Source organism: Lutra lutra, chromosome 3, assembly GCF_902655055.1.
Source record: "Lutra lutra chromosome 3, mLutLut1.2, whole genome shotgun sequence".
In the NCBI taxonomy this organism is placed as follows: Eukaryota; Metazoa; Chordata; class Mammalia; order Carnivora; family Mustelidae; genus Lutra; species Lutra lutra.
In genome coordinates this window covers 196,809,682-196,834,395 of record NC_062280.1, presented here as the reverse complement: position 1 = coordinate 196,834,395, position 24,714 = coordinate 196,809,682, and the positions used below count along the sequence as shown (strand labels likewise).

General features: G+C 39.2%; 1 protein-coding gene across 3 annotated transcripts in view; it reads left to right on the top strand.

Annotated features, from left to right (window-relative positions):
- Positions 1–24,714, top strand: part of NALF1 (NALCN channel auxiliary factor 1) — a 629,868-nt gene that overhangs the window by 62,194 nt on the left and 542,960 nt on the right. The window lies entirely within an intron of this gene.

Here is a 24,714-nt window from a genome sequence, read left to right as displayed (position 1 = left end):
GCTCATATATATTTTCTTCAGAAAATTTCAGGCACCTTTTAAAGACTAAAATTAAAAAAAATGTGTAATGATTCATTGTCAATTTATAGACTAAAGAAAATAGTTAAGCTGAGGTGGGTTTATTTATGTCTGGATACCAGAATTTATAATAGGCTCTGTAGGTGGGAGAGACTTTATAACCTAAAATTACAGTAGAAATTGATTCAGAATAACTAAGTCTGATTCAAACTTGTGACTTGTTAATGGGCAGAAACTTTTAAGATGAGATTTAAGAAGTGCTAATACTAAAATCTTGCCATAAACATAGTTCTTAATAGAAGCAGAATCAGGAATTACTTGCTCTGCACTTAGTGTCCACTCATGTAATTTGGGGAAATTATAAAAATAGGTTGAGTAAAACATTCCAGATTCCATCTTGCATGATACTGGGTGACCGTTTCATTTGGTAAAATACACTGACATGACATTGATTCTAAATTCATACCCTAAGTCATACGTTTGAACAGTTTTTACAGCAGAACCAATTCCAGGGTGGACAGTGAAGACATATTAGTATTGTAGAGAATGGTCATTCTCTCTCTCTCTCTCTCTCTCTCACACACACACACACACACACACGCGCACACACACACACGCACACACAGTTTCTTCCTTTTGTTTCAGAACATTTCCTGACTTCTACCCTTCATCCAGTTCACATGAGGCTGTGATTCTCTCCCCTGGAACCCGAGGGAACAGTGCGGTGGGAGCAGAGCCCCCCATCACCCCTGTTTCTTCACTCCAGTCCCAACACCTTTTGTGGCAAACGCTTGGGTGTCTCTTCAATCTAATTAAGGTTCCATGAACTTAACTAGGCTAAACATACTTGTTTTCTGTTATCATCAACCTCCAGGACAACATTTGTAGTCATTGCCATAAATTTCTGAATCTTTCTTCACCAGCACTCCAACTCTCCCTGTCCTTCAACAACTTGACAAACGTTTCCCGTAAAGGACAAAAACAAACCAGAACAAAACCATGCAGTCACTGATTGCTGGACATGTCCCAGTCACCACATCTAATGAAGCTGAGACAACCCCCCCGCCCCCACAAAAAGCTCTTGATCTCCAGATCTCTCCTTGGGTAATGTTGCAAGCGGGCCAGTGGTGAGTAGTGACCGGGATTCTGTGCTGAGGAATCGCGGGGGGAGGAACAAGAGAGAGGATGGGATGGGGGTGCACGTTCAGGTTGGGGCTGCCATAGGAGGAAACAAGAGGGGCTATTCCAGGCAGGAAGGTAGTGAGTATAAGGTATACAAAAGGAGGGCCTTCTTTCCACAAGACTCCCCTTACGGTCACCAGTGAAGGGAGAACAGAGAGATGAGGCCACGGCATGGAATGGCTCAAATAGAAGGATGGAAAATGGGAAACATCATGATCAGGCCGGCATTTAAGAACTAACATTGGAAATTTTACTGAAAAAAAAAAAAAAAAAAAAAAAAGAACTAACATTGGGGTCCCCATACGGACAATCGATTGACAGGAACAAATTTAGCCGCTACTGGCTTCAGTTAGTGACCACAGCTGTGGCTCCCTAATCTGGAGACAGGAATATAAATACGAATCCAGGTTTCATGATTCACAGTGATGGATGAAACTACTGGGTCTAACAGAATGAATGCTATCGCCTAGGAGTATCTCATCAACCGAAGCATTTTCAGTAGAGTATTCTGAGAACAGTGGTTTTGTTCCTTAGTCTGTGAGCTGTGCATGTTAGTTTTCAAGAGCTTTCACCCTGGTAATAATATTTTTCTAAAGAGACAACTTTGGAAATACTTTATTTTACTTACAAACTCACCAGAGTAAGTGATACGGTAGTTGTAGGAAGGTAGGCAGAGTTCAGATTCAGAGCTCTGAATCCTGTTTCCAAAAACTCCTAAGATGTACAAACTTTGACAATACTTTTAATCCCTTTACCACGAGCCACATGACATTAGGTCTGGTGTCTTTTTTTTTTTTTTTTTTTGTAAAATTAAAGATATATAAACTGTGAATCAGACAGGAAACAAAGAGCATAATCAGGACTCAACTCATGGGAATTTGCAAAGCTTTTGAGCATCTAATGAAGTTTGTGTCTTTGAATAAGCCCAGTTACTTAGACATTCTCATTCATATAATTGTGATGATAATATTTTCTGCCATATGTAGCTATTACTGGAAAAATGTAAGGCTTGAGTTTCAGATTGGCCAAAATAATTGGTGTGTATGCATATGTATGCACTTCTCATCAGCATAAGAATATTTTCTGGTATGGCTATGTGATAGAATTGCTTCAAAGAAATTTTACTCCTTAGTAACAAATAGTGATGAGAGCTTAATATAATAATAAAGAAATAATAGTAGATATATGTAATAGTTTAAGGCATGGGAGATTTTCCTTGTAGGTCAGTTGTAACCATAGGATAGGAGGAGACAGGTTAACTGTGAGACATGATTATATTAATGCTTTAAGGTATCTGTTTATTCAGTAGCTTTGTTAGTCTCCCTGGAGTCCAGTGTTCTTACCCCAAAAAGAAGATGACAGATACACTAGACCTCTGTTTGTCCTAGCAGACCTACACCCTGCCATTGTCTGCTCTGCCGTGGGGGACGGACCCATCACATCTACTCTAAGCTGTATCTTAGTGAGTTCCTTCACCATGTGGGCCAGGAAAGTGGTTGCTTTAGGAGAAGATGAGAGAGAGGGAGGACGCTGTGTTTAGGGTCGTCCCTTAATTCTCCTCCTTGATGTTGTCTTGCCTTGGCTGGGTTCTCAACAGGCCTTTGATCTCCAAAGGAGACCCCTCTGAAATGCTTTCCTTCACACCCTCCCCTGCCTGCTGTCTCTTTGAGTATCGGTTGTGGGAAAAGCTAGGAGCCACTAGCCCCTGAATTCCACACTGCCCCTTATGGTGTCCCTACATCCTGCCCACAACTGTCCCTTGGTACAGGGGTACCAAGGCACAGCCTCCCCACGTTATTCCAACCATCTCTATCCTGTCAGATCCTCACCTCTCTAGAGGTCCATCCAGGAAAACTATTCTTTGCCTCTGTAGGTTTTGAGAGCCGCCATCTTCAGAATAAATCCATTAGGAGTTTGTTCAGGAGAACAGTTACTATAGACACTTACTTGCATCTCAATGGAGCAACACTTCTTAACAATGTCATAGTAATGTCAGAGTTATGCCTTGCCGGTGTCAGAGCAAGCCTTCCACTGGTTCACCTGTGACACTTGTATACAACCTGAGTTTTCTATTCTTTATAAGAGAACCAGGAGTGAATGATTTCCTGAGGAAAATCTTCCCAAACCGACTCTAGGAATGGATCTTCTGGCTTGGTGCTGCTGTTGCGTAACAGTGTAAGACAGCTCCTGTCTCAGTGGTCACTAGCAACACGCAGTTTCCAGAGCTGCTCCTCCTGGTTTGGTTGCTCAAAATCACAATTTTTTTTGGAGATACATCACTTGAGTAGAATAGGGTAATAGTTGTGTGGGCCATGTCTTCATGAAAATATTTTCTAAAACAGATGAAAATGTGTAGAGCCTCAACTGCGCAGGGGTTCCCTTGTGCCCCATGCAGCATGTCCTCTCATGTGCCATCTGCAGATGTCATCTGTTTAAGGCTCTCGGGGAGAGAGAGCAGGGGAGGGGTGGCATGGCATTGCCTCTCTGTGACCTGCCAGTCTCCTGGGAGCTCAGCTCTGTCGTTGAGCCCTAGAGAGGAGGGAGTTAGAGCACTTCCAACAGTGAAGAAGTTTTCATAAGATTTCCTTATAAAATTGGTGCACAGAAATGTAACTTGGCCTTCTTTATAATTTTCATCATCTGCCAGGGCGTGAACAAACAAATAAAAATCCCAGTGTGTGGTTCACAGGAGTCAGGATTGTGCAGAAAAATAGTCACAGATATGACCATAGATTAATCAGTTGTTTGGTTTATTTGTTCATTCAGCAAATTTTACTGAGCCCGTGAGGGTATTAAAACGATGAAAACATGTATACTTAATTGTCCACATAATGGTTCCAGTTAATGCAGGCAATATTCAATTCAATAAATAATTACAGTCAAAGGACAGAGCTTTTAGAAGCATCAAACTAAAAATTAGACTTCCAGATGACATGCTGTAAGGAAGAGCTGAAGGGTAGGGTAGACTTCTGACACGATCTAGTCAACTGGAAAATTTCTGCCTCTGTCAATTACAAGAGTTGTTGATAAATTTTAAGTGATCAGACCAAACATTACACTCTTAAGACACAGTTCAAACATGTAATATTATTAGTGACAGGAACAGACGTGGACAGATTCAAGTAGCACCTGGAGTTAGGAAAGGGACAGAGTTGACTTGTGGAAGTTGGGGCGAGCTGAATTCAAGTTTTGTAAAGATCCAACCTTTAGATCAGATTAAAAATAATTACCCAGGCTGTTTCTTCATCCGGACGTTGATTTTTAAATTTCTTTTTTTTTTTAAGATTTTATTTATTTATTTGACAGAGAGAAATCACAAGTAGGCAGAGAGGCAGGCAGAGAGAGAGGAGGAAGCAGGCTCCCTGCTGAGCAGAAAGCCCGATGTGGGGCTCGAACCCAGGACCTGGGATCATGACCTGAGCCGAAGGCAGCGGCTTAACCCACTGAGCCACCCAGGCGCCCCTGATTTTTAAATTTCTTAAGACTTGGGTCGCACAGTCTCTGCTTCAGGTAGATATTCTCTCATATGCCACCTTGATTTAGATTAGAATGATTAATGTGGGAAAGATAAGTTGACTTAAAAATGAGGTTTCTGTTTTGGTAGAGACATCTCTTGTTCCAAAAATATACAAATTGATTTAGGTCTTTTGTATAACAGTATTGGCATAGACAATACTGATTATTTTTCCCCATGCATAAGAAGAAATTTATAATATTAGCACAAGTTAAAAGTAGTTGCAAATCCACCATAAATTTGAGAAAAATTTTTTTTGCTAGTTCTAGTTTATGCAACTGATAAAATACATAGCAAGTACTGATTAGGTAATTCAGTTAATGAATGTCTACATAGTGATGGGCAATAAACTAAATGCTAGAAATATAAAGATGAATAAAAATCTGTTCTTTATCTTCTAAGAACTCATATCCTATCATTAAAGGTATTGCAAAAGAGGGTTTCCCCTTGGATTTATGAAGATAAGTTGACATGTAATACTGTGTAAGTTTAAGGTAGACACTGTGATGACTTGATACACTTACATACTGCAACATGATGACCACAGTGAGATTTAGTTAGCATCCTTCACTTCATAGAATTACCATTTTTGTTGTTGTTGTTGTTATAGTGAGAACATTGAAGATCTACTCTCTTAGGAATTTTCAGTTATGCAATAAAGTACAACTGTAGTTACCTGCTGTACATTAGACCTCCAGAGTGTACTCCTCTCACACCTGGAAGTTCGTATCCTTTGAGGAACATCTTCTCATTTCCTCAACCCCCAGCCCCCAGCAACCACCAGTCTGCTTTCCCTGTCTATGAGTTTGGCTTTTTCAGATTCCACATGAGAGGGAGGTCATACAGTATTTGTCTTTTTTTTTTTTTTTTGTCTTGATATATTTCACCTAACACAGTGCTCTCAAGGTTCATCATTGTTGCTGCCAGTGGTAGGATTTCCTTCTTTCTTACGGCTGAATAATACTCCACTGTGTGGAATATATCACTTTTTTTTTTTCTTTATCCATATCTGCCAGTGGACACTTACGTTTCCATGTCTTGGTTATTGTGAATAATGGTGCTCTCTCAACGAGAGAGTAATTTTATTTCCTTTGGCTAAACACACAGAGATGGAATTGCCAGATCATATGGTAGGTCTGTTTTAATATTTGGAGGAAACTCCATACCATTTACCATAGTGACTATATGAGTTTATGTTTCTGCCAACAGTGCACAACGTTCTTGTTTCCTCATCTCTTCACCAGGATTGATCTCTTGTCTTTTTTGATACTAGCCATCCTGAAAGGTACCAACCAGCAGCTCCTCATGGTTTTGATTTGCATTTATTTTATGATGAGTCATGTTGAGTATCTTTTCATGTACTTGTTCACTATTTCTGTGTCTTCTTTGGAAATATGTCTATTCATGTCCTTTGACTATTTTTTTCCATTGGATTATTTGTTTTTTTCTGTTGTATTGTATGAGTTCTTTATATATTTTGGAGATTGGCCCTTATTAGACATCTGATTTGCAAATTATTTCTCCCATTCCATGTGTTACCTTTTTATTATGTTTTCTTCTCTTTTATTTGCTAGTGGAAGCTTTTTAGTTTGATATAGTCCCACTTAGTGATTTTTGCTTTTATTACTTTTGCTTTTGGTTTCATGTTCAACCATTGCCAAACCCAGTATCAAGGAGATTTTTTCTTATATTTTCTTCCAGGAGTTTATGGTTTTAGGTTTTAAGGTTTGAATCCTTAAACCAGTTTCAGCTAATTTTGTGATTAGTGTAAGATGGGGCTCTGGTTTCATTCTTTTACATGTGACCATCTGGTTTTCCCTACACCATTTCTCGAGAAGACTTTCTTTTCTTCAATAATTGTTCTTGGCTCCCTGGTCAAATATTAGTTGACCATATAGGCATGGGTTTATTTCTGAGCTCTCAATTCTGTTCTGTTAATCTATGTGTTTACTTTTATGCCAGTACCATCCTGTTTTGATTACTATAACTTTGTAAATATAATTGGGGATCAGGAAGTATACTGTTGTCAGCTTGTTCTTTTCCCAAACATGCTTGTGCTTTGGTTCTTTGAGGTCTTTTGAGGTTCCATAAAACTTAGGACTGCTTGTTCTATTTCTGTGTAGAATGCCATTGGAGTTTTAATAGGGATTGCTTTGAATCTGTAGATGGCTTGTGATAGTGTGGCTAATTTAACAATATTAACCTTTCCAATCCATGGGCAAAAATATCTTTCCACATGAGGCTTTTAACGTCAGTTTGGGGCCCATGTAAAATGGTTACATAGTAAGAGTCATCCTTGCATAGTGCTTTTCAGAAATTTATACTGTTTTCAAATACATGAACTCATTTGATACTTTCCACACTTCTGAGAAATAACTATTATTTTTATCACTCTCATATTATAAATCAGGACCTCGAAAGTAGAGTCAGGACTATCCTCTATGGCAGGGAAACTTTGTGCTAGATGGTAGTGTTGGAGTAAGCCAAAACTTTGAACAACAGAAAAAAAACTCGAATAGGGACACCTGGGTGGCTCAGTCAGCCAAGTGTCTGCCTTTGGCTCAGGTCATGATTCCAGGGTTCTGGGATCAAGCCCCACATTGGGCTCTCTCCCTCTTCCCCCTGCTCATGCTCTCTCTCTCTCTCTTTCAAATAAATAAATAAAATATTTTAAAAAGCAAAAGAAAAAAATAAATAAAAGTTGAAGTATTTAGACAGGTGGAGAGTAAAAAATATGGAAATTAAGAGGAAAAAATGAAGAAAGAAAACAAAATATAGTTAAAAGGTTGTGAGTTGTAAGCAAAGCCTGTGACTGGCTAACTGCCAGTTTTTTAAAATTTAAGAACAACAATTTGTATAAAGGAGTACCAAGGGCCAAATGCTGCTCCAATAACCACAGTAGCAATAACAATTATAAATTTAGGGAAAAAATACATATTTTGAATATAGAGAACAAAGTAATACTAGCACATTTTTGTATGAAAATAAAAAAAAATCGGTATTCATTTAAATAAATACAATTTTGTTTTTCAGAGGGTTTAAGACCATGTATCATCTTTAAATTTTATAGAAGAGGGTGTCCAACTTCAAGTCCTCAGCATGGCATGGAAAGGAAATATTAAATTGTTGGTATTTAATTCCTAAGTCAAAGGAAGTTACTTGAGGTTTTAGGAGAAAGTTGAAAGAGAATAAGAGAAGAAATTCAAAAGACTGCTTGACAGGACTAATTAAATCACCGGAGATCTTAGCTTACTGTATGAAAATACTAATGTAAAGCCTAGTCTGGAAGGCAGAGCAGTAGAGAGCTAGCTTTTGGCATGTGTAGAAACGATGTTCTTTCACCAGCTATGAATGGTTTGGCTGAGAAAATGTGAGAAGGGATGGGCATGTCCAGGGAGAAAATTAGGACATGACTCCTTCCCTCTGCTCACTATACTCAGAAGGGCACATGGAAACATACCAATGTTTGAAAGCCACTGAATGTGATTTGGATACAATATTATTATATGTGTGAATCAGAGATTATGAAGTCTCTGGTCTGTAACTGTATGTTCCCTCAGTGAAATATGGAAATGAAAATTACTTGAAGAGGAGTGTCTGCATGGCCCAGTAGGTTAATCACCCAACTCTTGGTTTCCGCTCCGGCCACGATCTCAGGGTTGTCAGATAGAGCCTATGTCGGATGCTCAGCTCAGCAAGGATTCTGCTCCAGAATCTCTCTCTCCCTCTCCCTCTGCCCCTCCTGTTCGTGCTTTCTCTCCCTAAGATAAGTAAATGAATCTTTAAAAAATATTAAAAAAAGAAAATTACTTGAAGATATGATGCCATCCCACATATAGTTACGAAGGTGTTATCAGAGATGGGCTTCTCTAGTTCAGAACAGCAATTGGCAGGGTTGAAATTGCCTAGGAAGAAATCACAAACTCAGATATTTGAATTAGTTCTATAACAATGCTGGTATGAAGATGTTTATCCTCATTTAGATCAATATGATGAGATGATGAAACATACAGCAGAGGCTTGCAAGAAGGTCAGTGAGATTTATGCATGAAAAAACATAGAGATTTGAAAATATTGCATCTCTCTATCGTAATTCAGCCTAAATATTCTAAATATGAAATAATGACGTTCATCCAAATCTTATTGACCTAAGGAAGAAAGAACTTGATAACACTTTGAGTATAGAGAATGTAAGATTAAGAACAGTTAAGGGGACCTGGGTGGCTCAGTCAGTTAAGCTTCCAACTCTTGATTTTGGCTCAGGTCATGATCTCAGGGTCCTGGAATCGAGCCCTGCATTGGGCTTCCTGCACAGCAGGGAGTTGTCTTCTCCCTCTCCCTCTGCCTCCTTCCCCGTGCTCATGCTCTGTCTCTCAAACAAATAAATAAAATCTTTTAAAAAAAGGTTAAGAACAGTTGAATAGTAATACTTTTTTTTAGTAAAAATATTTGGTACTGGAAAAATCAGAGTTTGTGGATAAAAACATAGATTTAGGAGGTGATGGTTGTCTCCAAGAGCAGAAACTGTTGAGAGCCATTGACTGTTGAGTAAGAGTCCCTGAGAGGAGGATGCTGACTGGGGATGCACGCACTGGACAATGAGGGGCGGGAGGAATAAGAGCATTGAGCAACAGCTGGGAAGGATTTTAGGGTTTATGGCCTCCATCTCCTGTCCATACATAAAACTTCTGCTCGGACCCTTCTAGAAGTAGGGCGTTCACTCTCTCACTGAGATGGCCCCGTTCCTATCTTAGCCCTGGCTTGAAGTCTGCCTTCATCAAACCTCCAGCCAAGGATTCTGGCCTGGATTCAAGAGGCATCCCTGTGGTGGTCCCTCTTCCTTCAGGTCTTTCCAGGTGTGAGCTGGGCCGTCACCCCCTCAGGTCCCATGTTCCTGTTTCCTCCACCTGCTCCTCACGTGGTATCACCTTCGCTTTCTACTTTCCTGATTCTCCTCCTCAGGGCACACTCTAATTAAGTTCCTTCCTGAAACGTGGTGCCCAGATTTAAACAGGATGCTCCAAATACACTCCACACACCGAGGAACAGAGGGAGACAGATGTTTCCTTTGTTCCGAGTCCTGTGTTTCTGTTCCCACAGCCAAGGTCTGCAGGGGAGTCTGGCAGCCAGGTGTCCTAGTTCACTCCTGTTCATGTTAAATATGCAGCCACCCCAAGAGCCCTGGGTGTTTGCAGCAAGTTCTTTTATTTATGTAGGTCTCCTTCATTTCTGGTTTCAGACTCAATTCTTTAAAACTTAAAAAAATGTGCAATTTATATTTGTTTTATTAAATTACATTCCTGATTCGCCAGCAAACGAATCAGCAGAGTAATCTGAGCAAGATTAAAAAGTAAGCACAATGTCATTCACAGGCATGAGGACCATTTTTGGGGAATGTGTTGTAAAAATATGTTTACCAATTTTTAGCAGTCTGTTACATAAAAATCCATGGAAAATGTGACTAGTTTTTTGAAGTTTATTTTCTCCAGTTTCTTTGAGGTCTCTTTTGCTTCCTTTCTTCTAAGATCATCCATAAAATTAAAGTTCTGTCCTTAAAAGGCACTGGTGGCTCCGTCTCCCTTCCTTCGCTGCTCTCCTCCAGTGACAGAGCTCAGGAGGCCGACTTCCGGCTGCACCTGTTACGAGCTATGTGGCTAGGGTGAATCAGACATTGTCTTTTAACCTTAGTCTCCTTATCTGTAAAATGGGCACACTAATACTAGCTTTCTTAGAAGGATGCTGGGACGATTGCCCAAGATACCTTATATGAAGTGTTAGACCAGTTGCCACAAACAGAAAGACCTCAGTAAATATTAGCTATTTTTATTGGACTACCACTGAATCTGAAATTTTTTTTCTCATATATTTTGGCACTTAGGTCAAAGGCATTTCAAGCATTTTTGCTTGTTCTAAAATCTGTTATGTCCTAAAGAAAGTGTTTCCTACTCAGCTTTGTTTCACTAAGATCTGTCAGGGTTCCTGGTATACAGTGAGTCCTCAAAAAATGCTCATGAAATTCATGTAATAGGTGGATTAATAAATGAAGATGTGAGGCACTCTAAAAGCTCGTGCGTCGACTTGACTACAACTTGGTGATGGCACTTATCAGGATGTGATGCTCCTTTGTACCTGTGACCTGTTCTTTGCCCGTTAAAGACCGTGTTACTGTCATTTCTAGAAGCTTACCATGTGCCAGCACCGTTTATTGGCACTTTCTCTTTAATGGTTCCTACCACCCTCTGACATAGGTTTGATCACAAGCCTCCTCTTCCAGAAGAGGAGCGGAGGAACAGAGGCTCGCTCAGCTGGGGGTGGGGTGACGACAGAACCAGCACCCACACCCCGTCTGGCTCCACGGCCCAGATAACTCACCACTGCCCTCTGTTGCCTTGCATCCTGCTGATTTGCACAAGCTCCAGGTTTCTACTGATACTAAGGATTTAAGCAAAGAAAGACTTTGCCCCAGATTTAGGTCAGTTTGTACATTTGTTTGGTTCTCTCTCAACTGCCTTCGAAGCTACAGCTGATGGGCCATGGCACTTCCTTCTTCCCTCTGGCTGCCGAGCCCAGCGAGTTGTGCATGTGAGAGAAACAAGGTCAACTGTCACATTAGGACAGTTTTACTGTGTCAGTGTTACTGAGACATCACCACTGAGCTGTTCTAGGCAAGGTGCATCACAGCCAACTTGCTCAGTCACTTTCTACTCCCCCAAGATAGACTCGGCCTCCCCAAACTGTGGTTCCCTTGCTTTTGAAATGGTGGACATGCTTTCTCATATTGTTTCAAAGAGAGAGCGAGATGACATGTTAGAGCATCTAAAATGTTGTCTAACTTAGAATAAAACTTGTTTTTCTCACCCAAATGACATGATAACCCAAAGGGAGGCACAGGAATTCGCATCAATAACCTAGTATGATGTAGTCTCTGGGACATAGTGTATGAGGCGGTATGCAGGGAGGAAAGATCCCTCCTCAGTCCAGAAAGAAGGTCCATAAAAATTGGGATTTCTTCCTGGTCCTTGAAGGAAATGTTTGGCTTCTTCAGAACCTGGCTAATTTAATAGCAATCTGTTCCCTTCAGCTGCGTGGGTGCAGAAACAGGGCTGTTTTCCCAACACTCTCATCCCTACTGCCCAGCACCAAAGCCTCACACACAGTAGAAATTCAATAAATACCTGCTGGATGGATTAGTAAATAATAGGGAAGTCACAACCAAAGGGACACATTGTGTGTTAGATCATAGGTATTTTTTAACTCCATTCTACTGCTGGAAAGTCTAGACTCAGAGAGGTTGTAATTGGTCTAAGTAGTTCATCTAGTCAGAAATAGCGAGCTGAACATAGAATTTCTATAAAATCTGTGACTATTTTTTTTAATAGTTTTGTCTTCCTAATTTGGAAAGAAATGCCAGAACAAAATAAATGTTCCAACTGTTTTGGAATCCAGTGATGATGTCTTATGGTCTTGATTTTCCTACGTGAATTAAAAGTCCATTGAATCTGTTGCGAGCTCCCTAGTAAGGAGCCACTGCGAGGATCTGCAAACCATTTGTAAAATGCTCTGCAACACATGCATGCACATAAAGAAAAATACACACATTTAGACTGACTCAGAATTTCTGCTTCTGCAACCAGCCTTCTTCAGTACATTGGAAATGTCAAGAGAAGCGATAGAATTAAGTGGCTGCTCTTCTCGCATTCATTAGGAGGTAGATATTCTAGCTTGGTATCAGTAGCATAGTAGACACTCAATTAATGGTTGATGAGTAGAAGCGTAACAGGCTGACTTAATTAAGTAATTAATTTAATAATGAACTCCTAAAAATACTTGAAATTGATCATTTAAGGGGCAAAACTATTTTTAGCAGGATTGAACACATAAAGGGACCCTTACAACGTCATTGATCCTAAACTCACACAAAATTGTGATATTAATTCTTATTTTTAAATGATGAAGAAGTCAAAACTCAAACACATGCAAATGTATTTTTATTAAATAAGGGAGAAAAGTTTTGTAGGATAATATTTTGTTTTGTTTCGTTTTTGAAAATTTGTGCAGAAATAGAGATACATGATTAGAAAAAGAAGAAAATAACAATCCCTTGAGATTATTTTATAAGATTCTTATTTTGTTCACCCCATGGCAGAGTAATCACAAGATTATTCTATTAATAACTTATAACTATAAACATAAAATAGCTTTAAACAAAAATGGCATTCTGTATTCAACCTTATTAGTATTCATTTATTCATTTTAAGAGAGGGGGTGGAGAGGGGCGAGGGAGAGGGAGAGAGAGACTCTGAAACAGACTCCCTGCTGAGTGTGGAGTCTAACTCAGGGCTCGATCTTATGACCCTGGGATCACAACCGGAGCCGAAACCAAGACTTGGACACTCAACCCACTGAGCCACCCAGGGGCTCCTCAACATTATTTTTTACGTAGCTTATTCCATGAGTATGATCTATAATCCTGAACTGTGGGCTGTCACATATTGTAAGCCAGGTTCCCATATTCTAACACTGTCTTTGTTTTCACCTCATATTTCTGTTAAGAAGATTGAAAATAATCCATCACGGTGGAATATGACCAAGCTTGAATATGTCAAAGATCTGAATAAAACACGTATCGCAAATCATTACCTTCTGTAGACACATAGTCAATATGCTGTTTACCTTGATTAAGAACCAGTGCTTTCACTTTATTAGTAAAGTAAAGTAAAATGAGTAAAGTAAAGTAAGAGCGGAAAATTATTCATCCTAAATTACTTGTGCTTAGTAAAGTACATTCTTGGTATTCATTTAATGTTCATTAAATAAAGCAAATATAAGACGTAAGAAACCTCTTTTTAATGTAAGAAGTAATAAAGATCTTTCCTGCAATGTTCCGTTCCATAAAATCTAAACATTAATTTTTAACTGGAAACAATCATAAATGGTAGAGAGTTTGCATACAATTTTCAAATACTGCATTTTTAGTTTTTAAGATTTTATTTTAAATCTTGACAGAGACAGAGAGAGAGAGATCACAAGGAGGCAGAGAGGCAGGCAGAGGAGGAAGCAGGCTCCCCACTGAGCCGAGAGCCCAACGCGGGACTAGATCCCAAGACCCTGAGATCATGACCTGAGCCCAAGGCAGAGGCTTAATCCACTGAGCCACCCTGGCCCCCAAATACTGCATTTTTAAGAAGTGTGTTCCATAGAACGTGGCTTTCAGGGATTGTTAACTGGAGGTTCTCTTACATAGGACCCAAGCTTTTCAGAGCTTTTATTTTAATGTGCTAGTATGCAACACTCTGACCCAAGAAGAGATCTAATTACTGTTTCCTACCATCATTTCAGTGCAGAGTTTCTTTTTTTATTCAATATATTTTAGGAAAGGTCACTGTGAATGATGCTGTGGATTTCAAATTAATTAACTTATCCTTTGCTGTTATATTTACTTTTTTGTTAATAAGAGTTTTTTTTTCACATAACATTTCATATAATTCCACAAATGCCTCACAGAACTTATATTTCAGGTTGATTATGTATATACATGTATATATTTTATGTCTCTATATTTAGGGAGATAGATAATAGGTAGATATGATGGCTTCAAATCTATTTGATAGTTATTAAGTGTTATATATTGATTGCGATCATAACTTACAGACCTAACATCTATTTATATGTTCAATTGCAAAACATTTTAAAAATCAAAATTCAAATGCTTATCATATACTAATAAAAACTTTATAATAAATATAATCTCAAACCAGTCTAGAAATTTGGGATTTGGAAACATCCAAAAAGTAAAGTTAACATTTGTATTGGTTTTATAATTTGCTTAGATTTTTTTAGCTTTAATCACTAACAGTACAAATCTAAACTGTAAGATAAAATATTATGTTTGTTATAAGTACATTTTCTTTCTTTTAAAGATTTATTTATTTATTTGAGAGGCAGAGAGAAAATGAGCAGGGAGGGGCAGAGGCAGAGGGGGACCCTCAGGCAGACTCCCCACTGAGCTCAGAGCCTGAGGCAGGGCTCCATCTCATGACCCTGAGATCAGGACCTGAGATGAAACCAAGAGTTAGACTTTCAACAGACTGTACCTATAAGGTGCCCCTATAAGTACATTTTCAACTGAAATTACTTTATGCCCCTTTTGGGGGGAAGAACGTAGGTGAAGTGATTTTATGTAGGGTGTTAAATGTAGGCTCCCTTCTTCCTCAGGAGTAAGAAGATAAATGACTGCAAGGACCTTGAAAAGTCAAGGAAAATTTAGGCCAAAACCAAGAACCCAACAAAAGAATTGCCAGAAGCAAAGAAGATACAATGAAAAGGAAATTCTTTAAAAAGGGAAGAAAAAAAAATGACAGTTTAGGTCATTGAAGATTTAGTTGACTCCTCAAAGTCAGAGAGAACAGAGCAGTCTGAAGACCTTTTACAGTAGTCCTACTGAGACTTCCCCCCCAGCCACTACCATCCTTCCTAATATGCTCAGACAGGCTACTGGTAAACCCTGGTATTTTTGAGAAAAATAATTGGATTATTGCTTGAAAACAATTAGGAGGATCACTGGGTAAGAGATTCTGTGAGACCATGGTAAGTCTTACCTGTGATACCATGGTAACTCTATTTCAGAAATTAAAGCCCAGTTATAAATAATTATGAAAAAATATCTTTCTTTAAGTGTAGAGCTTTTCTTGATTGGTGAACTAGAATTACGATTCTGTAGATCTGTGGATAATTTACTGTGCATGAATAATGTTAAACAACTCTTTGACCTTTAAAGCTTTAGGTGTACAAGAGCTGTAGCACATATACGGTCAACCTTGGCCCTCACGGATACTTACAATGCAAGACTTGAATGGCTCATGAGATGTCAGACCATGACCCCTAAATTTCAGGTAGCTCCCAACAACAGAAATAATCAAGAGAATGTCTTGGATAACTCTGACATCTGTTGGAGACTATCATAATTATAGGACAAATTAAAGTAGACTTTGAAGTTTAGATATTTGGAGGATCTACACTGATGATTTTTTTTTTTTTTTTGGATGAAATTTTTGAAGTAGTGACCACAGCCCACTACATTTTAGGCTCAGGATCAAGACATGGCTGTTTCCACATGCAGCCCTGATCTCAGGGGGACTGACCGGTTTAATTAGGTTAATTGAACAGTTCTTTAAAGAAGCACTCTACTTCTGAACTCTGGAGAATTTCTGCATCTGTCAATAAGTTAGTCTTGTTTCTCAATTTTATTGGTGTGTAAATTTTAAGAATTGATCCTCTTATGTCCAAAAAAGATTATATTTCATTTTCTTCTACTTGTTCACTAGGTGTTAAAGATAGAAGAGACCCTATTCCAAGGATAGTTCAAATTGTCCAACTCTGTTTTTAATAAATGTTTTCCGGAGATCTGTCTTAGTAGAAAGAAATAAGTCTCAGTGATTCTGTTTGTATCCTGAGTGTTTTTGAAATTACCGTATAGTATTACTTATTGTGCTCCTTCATGTTAGGGTATTTTCGTAGGATAGCCCTACTCCTGCAAAAGAGTTCCAGTCATAGATAGGCATGTTTATTTTCACTTTGCAGAAGAAAAGCCGAGAATCAGCCTAGTCGAATGACTTGCCACCAAGTGTACAGTATTTAGCATGTCAGGGTCAAAATTTAGAAATTAACCATAATTCATGTATTGAGCACTCGTGATAGGCCAGACACCGTTCAAGGCACTGCAGATGTAATGTCCAATTTTACTCTGGAATGAATCCTAGAAGGCAGTTTTGTGGACCTCATTTCCAGTTATGGCAGCGGAGGTCCAAGCCAAGCACTGACTTGTTCAAGGACACGAGACTCAAGTGATTTGTTAAGATTCGCATTTGGGTCAGTCCTCCTTCCGGTTTCTCCTGCTCTCTGTAGGTCCCTAAGGGTATGTCCCCTGGAACGACCTCCTAGTGACAATTCCTCAGGGTCCTTGCTTTCTCCATGTCTCTCTCTTTATAAAGATTTCCCATTTTTTAAATAGATCTCTTCTTGCATAGAAAACATGGAAAGAGAAAATCACTCTGTAAAGATTTAGCAGTGTCTTAAGGTATGTTCTAGAGCAGGGTAAGGTAACAAGTGGAGAAAATGTCTATTATAAAAGGCATTATGAGGAGACACGTATAAATACACCCCCCCACACAGCTGGCCCTCAAACAGTTGGGGGGGTTAGGGATGCCAACCCCCAAAGTAGTTGAAAATCTGCATGTAAATATGCCTCCCTGTAAACTTCACTACTCACAGCCTGCTGTTGACGGGGAGCCTTACCGATAACATGAACGTTGATTAACATGTATTTTGTATGTTATATGCACGATAAACTAAGAGAGGGAAAAGAGTGTTATTGAGAAAAATCATAAGGGAGGGAAAATACATTTACAGTGCTGTACTGTCAGAAAACCCACATGTAAATGTGGACCATATGGTGTTCAGGGGTCCACTTTATACACACACATATACAATGGCGTCCATATAATTCTTACACTATTACATGAAAGCATATGATCATTCGTATACTGTCCCTAAATTTAAGGTACAAATGTGATTCTAGGCTTCTTCTCAGAAGGAGTGTCCTTGTTCCCTAAATTGAAATACAGATATGTGACCATAGAATATTCCAGTGAGGCCTACAAAACTTCTAAGCCATTGTAGAGCATTTCAGGACCTAGAATGGCATCTAATAGCCAGTTCTTGTCACAGAACACTAAGGCAGGGCTCGAATCTGCCTCTGCAGCCCATCCACACTTGGACATGGAGCAGGGACAGGGAATCCCGGCTCTTGACTTCTTTCGTCTCACCTCGGAGGCGCGTAACAGGAAGCCCCAAACCTTTTACGCACCCAGGCAGAAAGCACGGTGTGACTTTAACTTATGAAAAACTGCCTTAGAAAGCCATGTGGTGTGCATTTCCATGTGGTTGATTTTTTCTGTTTTTATGCACATGTGCCATTTGTTTTGTTTCTATGTGAGGGGAGCACACCAGGGGTATTTCCTCATCATTTTCTGTGCCTGCGTCTCTCTTTATGGTTGCTCCTGTCCTATTGCATTTTCCCTCTGACTCTCTTATATGTTCTTGCCCCCACCACCCCAATTTCTAGTTCTTTCTGTTGTCCATTGCCTGCTTCCTTTAGCCATAATATAAAACAAAACTGTAAAAGATAACTCTGAGTTGCTTTTGAGCCCTTCCTGTGATTAGGACAGCAAAAATTAATTTGCTGTTATCTCTGTAGCTTTTTGTTGATGCTTTTTATGGATCAGATGCTCATTAAAACAAAGAATGGAGGGGCGCCTGGGTGGCTCAGTGGGTTAAGCCTCTGCCTTCAGCTCAGGTCATGATCTCAGGGTCCTGGGATCGAGCCCCGCATCGGGCTCTCTGCTCAGCGGGGAGCCTGCTTCCTCCTCTCTCTCTCTCTCTCTCTGCCTGCCTCTCTGACTACTTGTAATCTCTATCAAATAAATAAAATCTTTAAAAAAAAAAAAAAAAAAAAACAAAGAACGGGACAGAAGTGCACATTGTGTGCCTTTCCATGACTGTTTTGAGCTGAATCCACGAAATCAATATATAGCCATCGGCAGTATAGAAGCTGGATTCCGTCAGTTTATTTTAATGGAGTTTCCTTGTGTTTTAAATTGGATCAGTGTTCTTTGTTGCTCTAACACAAAGTGTCAGTATGTTTGTAATAGGAGATTTTTCTTATGTTTTACACGTACAGATGGAAATCTTCTCATAGGCTGATCATAACTCTAAAATAGTCTGTGTGACCCGTAATCCTTCTGCTTAAGTCTTACACATACCATTAACCCAGCCAGTATTTGAGACAATGAATTGATTGCAGATTTCGGTATGTACTTCTCCTGTCACTGTTAATGCTAACAGATCTGCATTTTGATCTGTTTTGTAGTGCAGTTTCAGTGGAAAGAAAATTAATTTTTAGTGACCTCATCCTACATTTTTTTTTTAAAGATTTTATTTATTTATTTGACAGACAGAGATCACAAGCAGGCAGAGAGGCAGGCAGAGAGAGAGGAGGAAGCAGGCTCCCTGCTGAGCAGAGAGCCCGATGCGGGGCTCGATCCCAGGACCCTGAGATCATGACCTGAGCCGAAGGCAGCGGCTTAACCCACTGAGCCACCCAGGCACCCCTACATTTTCTTTATGTCTGATTTTCACTTATTTTAAAAAAGATAATGTTTGGAGGAGTACATTGTGATCAACAACTTAGTCTTCTGCAAAGCAGCACTTCTGACCCATCTGCTAAGCTATTGTTTTGTGTTGATTTGGTGTTGACCAGGAAAGGTGTCTGTTTTGTTTGCTTGATTGGTAGGGATGATACGGATTCATCTGAGTGACACTGACCAAGGCTCTCAGGTGGTCATTGCCCATAGTCTCCCTCCTGGTGGAAAGGGTGGGACTGCAAAATAAAACTCATGGTAGCTACACTTTTATGTATAATTACATCCACTGCACTTTGTAACCGAAGATGAAGGATCATCAGGACGCGCAACCACCGGTGGCCTCTGATGGAGCTGTTATGGATGGTGGTTCTCTTCTTTATGTTTTTTATTTTTGCAGTGAACAAAGAAAAAACCCAGCTAACATATAGCTATTTTTAAAAAGAGGCTAATGTGACCTAGATAAAGAGGAATTTAAAACAGCTAGTTGATTAGACCATAAAGGATGTGATTTGTCATAGACATAATATGTTCCTCAAATATTTATAAAGGCTTAATAATAGGTGCGCTCTAAATATTTCATTCCCTTCAACCCCCCCAATCTAGGTAATAGTCATTAGTTTAAATATTTATTAATTTAGTAGGCGTAAGTAAACTAAGACGGTATTTCAGCACTCTTCAGTGAGACCAGGTTTTGTAAGTGAGGCAAGCAAAGCATCTGTTTTCATTTATTATGAATATTAATAGTCAGGAATTCTATTTACCGAATGGTCTCATGAGAGACCATTCAATTTCATTTTTAAATCTGTCCTCCTTTTTAAGCCTATTTTCATTTTAAAATCTGTCCTTAAGCAGTGTAACCATTTGCATGTGTACATATAGGCAGAAGCATACACGTTTATATACATACACACACATAACTGGAACTAAATAGGCTTGCAAGCTTCTGTGCTCAGCTCTAGGAACTAATCAAGGTAAGATGGTACTTCTTTACACTGTGACTTCCATAACCAAGCTATCCTCTTCCATCCACATCAACCAGATACTCACCTTGGAATTTTGTTGTTAGATAAATAAATATTTTAGGGAGAAATTTAGAAACCCTGTTGAACTGTATTTATTCAGCACACATTCTGATGATACCCAGCATTTTGGAAATGGGTATTTATGGCTTGTGGAACATTTATGGTGCAGTGAAAATCCATACATTGTGACTAACCCAGCAAAGCTAGAAAATGCAGTAAGTGGTGATTTCACTATCCTGCGGAGTGCCTTGCGCGTGTGGTGGTGGGGTGCCTGTGGTAGTCTAGTCCTAACTGCATATTTTCTTTCCATGAGGTGGTAAGTCTCATTTGGTGAAGTGACAGATATATATGGTAGATGTCTCTTTCAGTGGGCGAGGGACAGCTCTTGCTTTAGAGAGCACTTATTAAGGACAGTAATTTGCACTCACTCGAAAAGCAGGGGCTAGATGTCTTCCATGTGCAAGCTGCTCCCAGGCTGTGAGATAAATCATTTATAATCTGTACTGGTTCTTTCAGTCCAATGGCTGGGAAATTACTAATCAAACATAGCCCTTCAAAGGGCTTGACTTGATATCATATAGTGGACCTTAGCACAGAGAATGTTTTGCTGGGAAAATTGTAAACTCCACTAAAATATGTGCCAAGTCTGTTCCGGGGTGTTTTGCACTATTTCCACTGATTTTACTGATCTTGGTCATCTGATGAGTATTTTTGGAAGGGAAGAGACTTCTCAGTATGAGCTGTTAGGCTTTACATGTTTGACAACACAGAATGGCCATTTTGACATAATCACAGTAATTTCTGGGTGGTGGTTTTAAGAAGTCAGACATACTTGGTTATCCCTTTCTTGATTTTTCTTATTTACTGTCACTTAGATAAGACAGTCCCTTCATTAGAGTACTTTATCACATATGATGTCAAAGTCTCTGTCTCTCTCTTTTGCTCTCTCTATATGCGTAGATACAATATGGTCATGGATATGTAGTTATAGATACAGAGACACAGATACAGATGTTTACAGATATTGTGTGTCTCTGTGTGTGTGTGTGTGTGTGTACCTATACATATACAATAAAGCTTGACCTAATGGTGTTGTAATATCCAGCTGTTTCCTCTCCTAATATGCTCATAATATTCCCACTGTGGCTGAAATAAGGGGAACAGGAAACAAAGAGGTCACCACAGTGGGGACACTTCCTTGATGTTAGGGTACCTCACTATATGCTGCCTGGCAAGCTTTCCCGGAGGTCATGGAACAGAATGGGTCAAAGGCCAAACCAAGAAGATCGGATTGCCGAGACTATCACATCAATGGAAACATGCAGTGCAGAGTAGGAGGAAGAAAGTGGTGGGTAACACACTTAGGAAGGGGTGCCAGAGGAGGGGGACAAGTAATCAAGTAAGGTAGACCTCTTGGCCTTTGGTGGAAAACTTGTCCAGGTGGCTAGACACCTGCTAGTCCAGTGTTTATATAATTCAGTGTAATACCAGTGTATTAATGCAGTGCCCAAAGTGGTAGGGATTGTACTAGTAGAATATGTGTATTGTATTTCTGTGTATAACTACAAGTACACAAGTTAATGACAGAAATCGTTCTGTATCTCTCCGTTTTCTGGTAATACCTATTTGCTGCTTTTCTTATTCATGTTTTGTGTTTCAGACATGCAGAAATAGGCCCCTGAACCTTCAGAAATAGTTTTGAAGGAAACTTAAAATGGAAACAATCTCATCTACTGTTTTTCTCCCCAGTGAACCAGGAAGGCCTGCCATTTTTTTTTTTTTTAATTTCAGTATGGAAAACTTTAGTATAGGATCCCAGATGTTCTGAAAGTACATAATTTGAGAACCAGTGATTTAGTCTGAAGAAAATAATAATAGGACAACTAAATAACTATTTTAAGGCTGTAAGTGGACATTATATGGAGGATGGCATCTAGTGATACTTAATTTACTGGAGTCGCTATTTTTACCCCTGGAGGTCTGATTGGTGACTAATTCTTGAGGGGAGGAGGAAGAGGCTTGAGGGCACTTTAACTGGACATTTCTTATTTGTGTAGATATTGATTTTCTCATTTTTATCATTTCTCTTGTATTATGTTTAGGAGATTTATGAAATATATAAAAAGCTTTCAAATGATTTGTTGGATGTCAGATAATTGATTCTTTTTTGTTTCTTTGTTTAGGTTAAAATTTGACACCTATTAATTTAAAAAAATTATCAAACAGATGTGCTTCTTCTTATTCTTTGCAGCATCCTTTGAGGCTGATATCTGGAGGTTGGAAATTCTATAATTATTTTGCTTGTCTCAGTTCTCTCTCTCCAAACCTCATAATCAATCAGTTCTCTTCACCACACAGATAAAATCCAATTCCCTAAGGAACTATATGAATTTCTATTTTATTATTTTATTTTTAACTGTGGTTAAAAAAACCCCCACATAACCTAAAATTTACCTTCCTAACCATTTTAACTGTACAGTTCTGTATTGACAAGGATATTCGCATTGTTGTGTAACTCGTCTCTAAAACTTCTTCAAAAGTCGGTTGGGGTGGGACAAACCATATGAGACCCTTAATCGCATTAAACAAACTGAGGATTGCTGCAGGGTGGAGGAGGGTAGGGAGTGGGTGGGTGGGTTATGAACACTGGGAAGGGTATGTGCTATGGTGAGTGCTGTGAAATGTGTAAGCCTGACGATTCACAGACCTGTACCCCTGGGGCTAATAATACATTATATGTTAATAAAAATAACTTAAAAAACAACAACTACAAAAAAAAAAAAAACCTGCCACTCCAAAGCAGGTAGACAACTCCCCATTCACTCTTTCCCCAGCCCCCGACAGCCACCGCTTTGTGAGACTTTCTTCATCGGACTCCTGTTTCTGCTTTCTGGATTTTCTCTAACTCATCTCAAAACCTGCTGTTCAGGCACACAAAACTTTCATTCCCCATTCAGGCTCTAATTTTAAGACCTTCATCCACATTCTTTTTCCACCTATTGTACGGTTAACTTCTGACTCAACTTTCAGACATAGACTTACAAGACTGTCCTAGAGTGGGAGATGTACACCTACTATGTGCTCCTGTATGCGCCCTTCATTTCCAACTATCACAATTAGCTTAAAACATTTTTTTTTGATAGAATGTGAGTCCTTCGAAAGTAAAACCGATAGCTACATAAAGAAGAACATCTACTCCAGCCCATCATTTTATTCTTGGCACCTTAACACGCACTAAATAAATAATTGTTGACTGGATAAGCGGGTCAGTGCTCAAAATACCTAATTTGAATATTTCCTGTCACCTGTTGGCTATGTGCCTTTGGGTACATAAAGATAACGATGATGATGATTCTGCTATTGATTACAACACTAATGACAGTAGTAGCAAGCGGCCATCGCTGTCACTTACACAGCACTTACTATGTACGAGGCACTTTTAAAACTTTCACATGTGTTAACTCATTTACTCTTCATAATAACCCTGTTCATGAGGTACTGTGATTATGCCCATTGTCAGATGAGTAGAGAGGACAGGAATGCAGAGTGATTTGTTCAAGGTCACTTAGCTCAAAAGAACAGAACTGTTCCTGGAATCAGACCCTTTGAATCTGAACTCATGTTCAGAAATATCACTGCTTTATGTGTTGGACATTCATTTCTTTATTTATAATAAGGGTTATTGTAACTATTTTAAATATGGGTGATGACCATTAAGTGTTCTAATCTATGTGAGCGTCTTAGCACAATGCCTGATTTGTAATGAAAGTTTAATAAATAATAGCACTTATTGCCATAATATATGTCAAGTGCCTTGTTGGAGGCTTACAAGGCTGTAGGCTTTCAGTAAATGCAAGCCGCCTTCTTCTCTCTTTCGCCTTAATTGGAGGAAGTGAGAGGCGAGCACCAGAGCAGAGGACTTAGGTCAGGAGCATATTGCAGTGGCCACCAAGGGAAAGGGTAATAACTTTTGCAAGCTGTGGACGAAGAGCACAAATTTCAGAAAACAGCCTCCCGTAACAGCATGCTAATGCTTTGCTGGGATTGTGATAAAAACGTCTGGCATTTGGATAATATTTCTAAATTTGAAATCATGTTCATATATCTCATGTCATTTTTATCTCATGGTTGACCTTGGGAGAAAAGACATAATATCCCAATCCCCATGTTACATAGGATCCTCAATGACTTACTGAGTATGAGTTGGATGGGTACAAAGAAGCACTAGAGATTGTTGTTATATCAGAATGTAATTCATCCTCAAACTGGGACATTTTTGAGAATGGAAGAGGACCCTTAATGATTAAGTTAGGAGAACAGACATAAACTGAGTCTGCCTGGGGTCTGGGAGGAGGTATGGGACCCCTTTTTCTGCTCACCAGATTCTCCCTTCCCTTGTTCACCTTTCCCTTGCCCAACAGGCATCACCCTAACTTAAAATATTCTTCTTCCTTGATTCAGAGAATGAGTTCTTCTTAGGGTGTCCATCGTTCCACTTGCTGTACATACAACATTGCACATTGTGAAAATCAAATGTTATCTATTTGAAAAGAATGAGAAATTTACCTTGATGCAATGACTGCACATATGTGTGTGTGTGTGTGTGTTTGAGATAAAGGCTGAGAGGCCAGCCTACGTGGCTTGGTTTGCTTCTGTGGTGGAGCTTCCTTTTTGCTCTATTTAACCTCCTTTCATCAACTATATTGAATCAGGTACTAGCTTCCTTTTTTTGTGGTAACAAAGGGCGTTAATTCAGATGTCTCAAAAGAACAGGCAT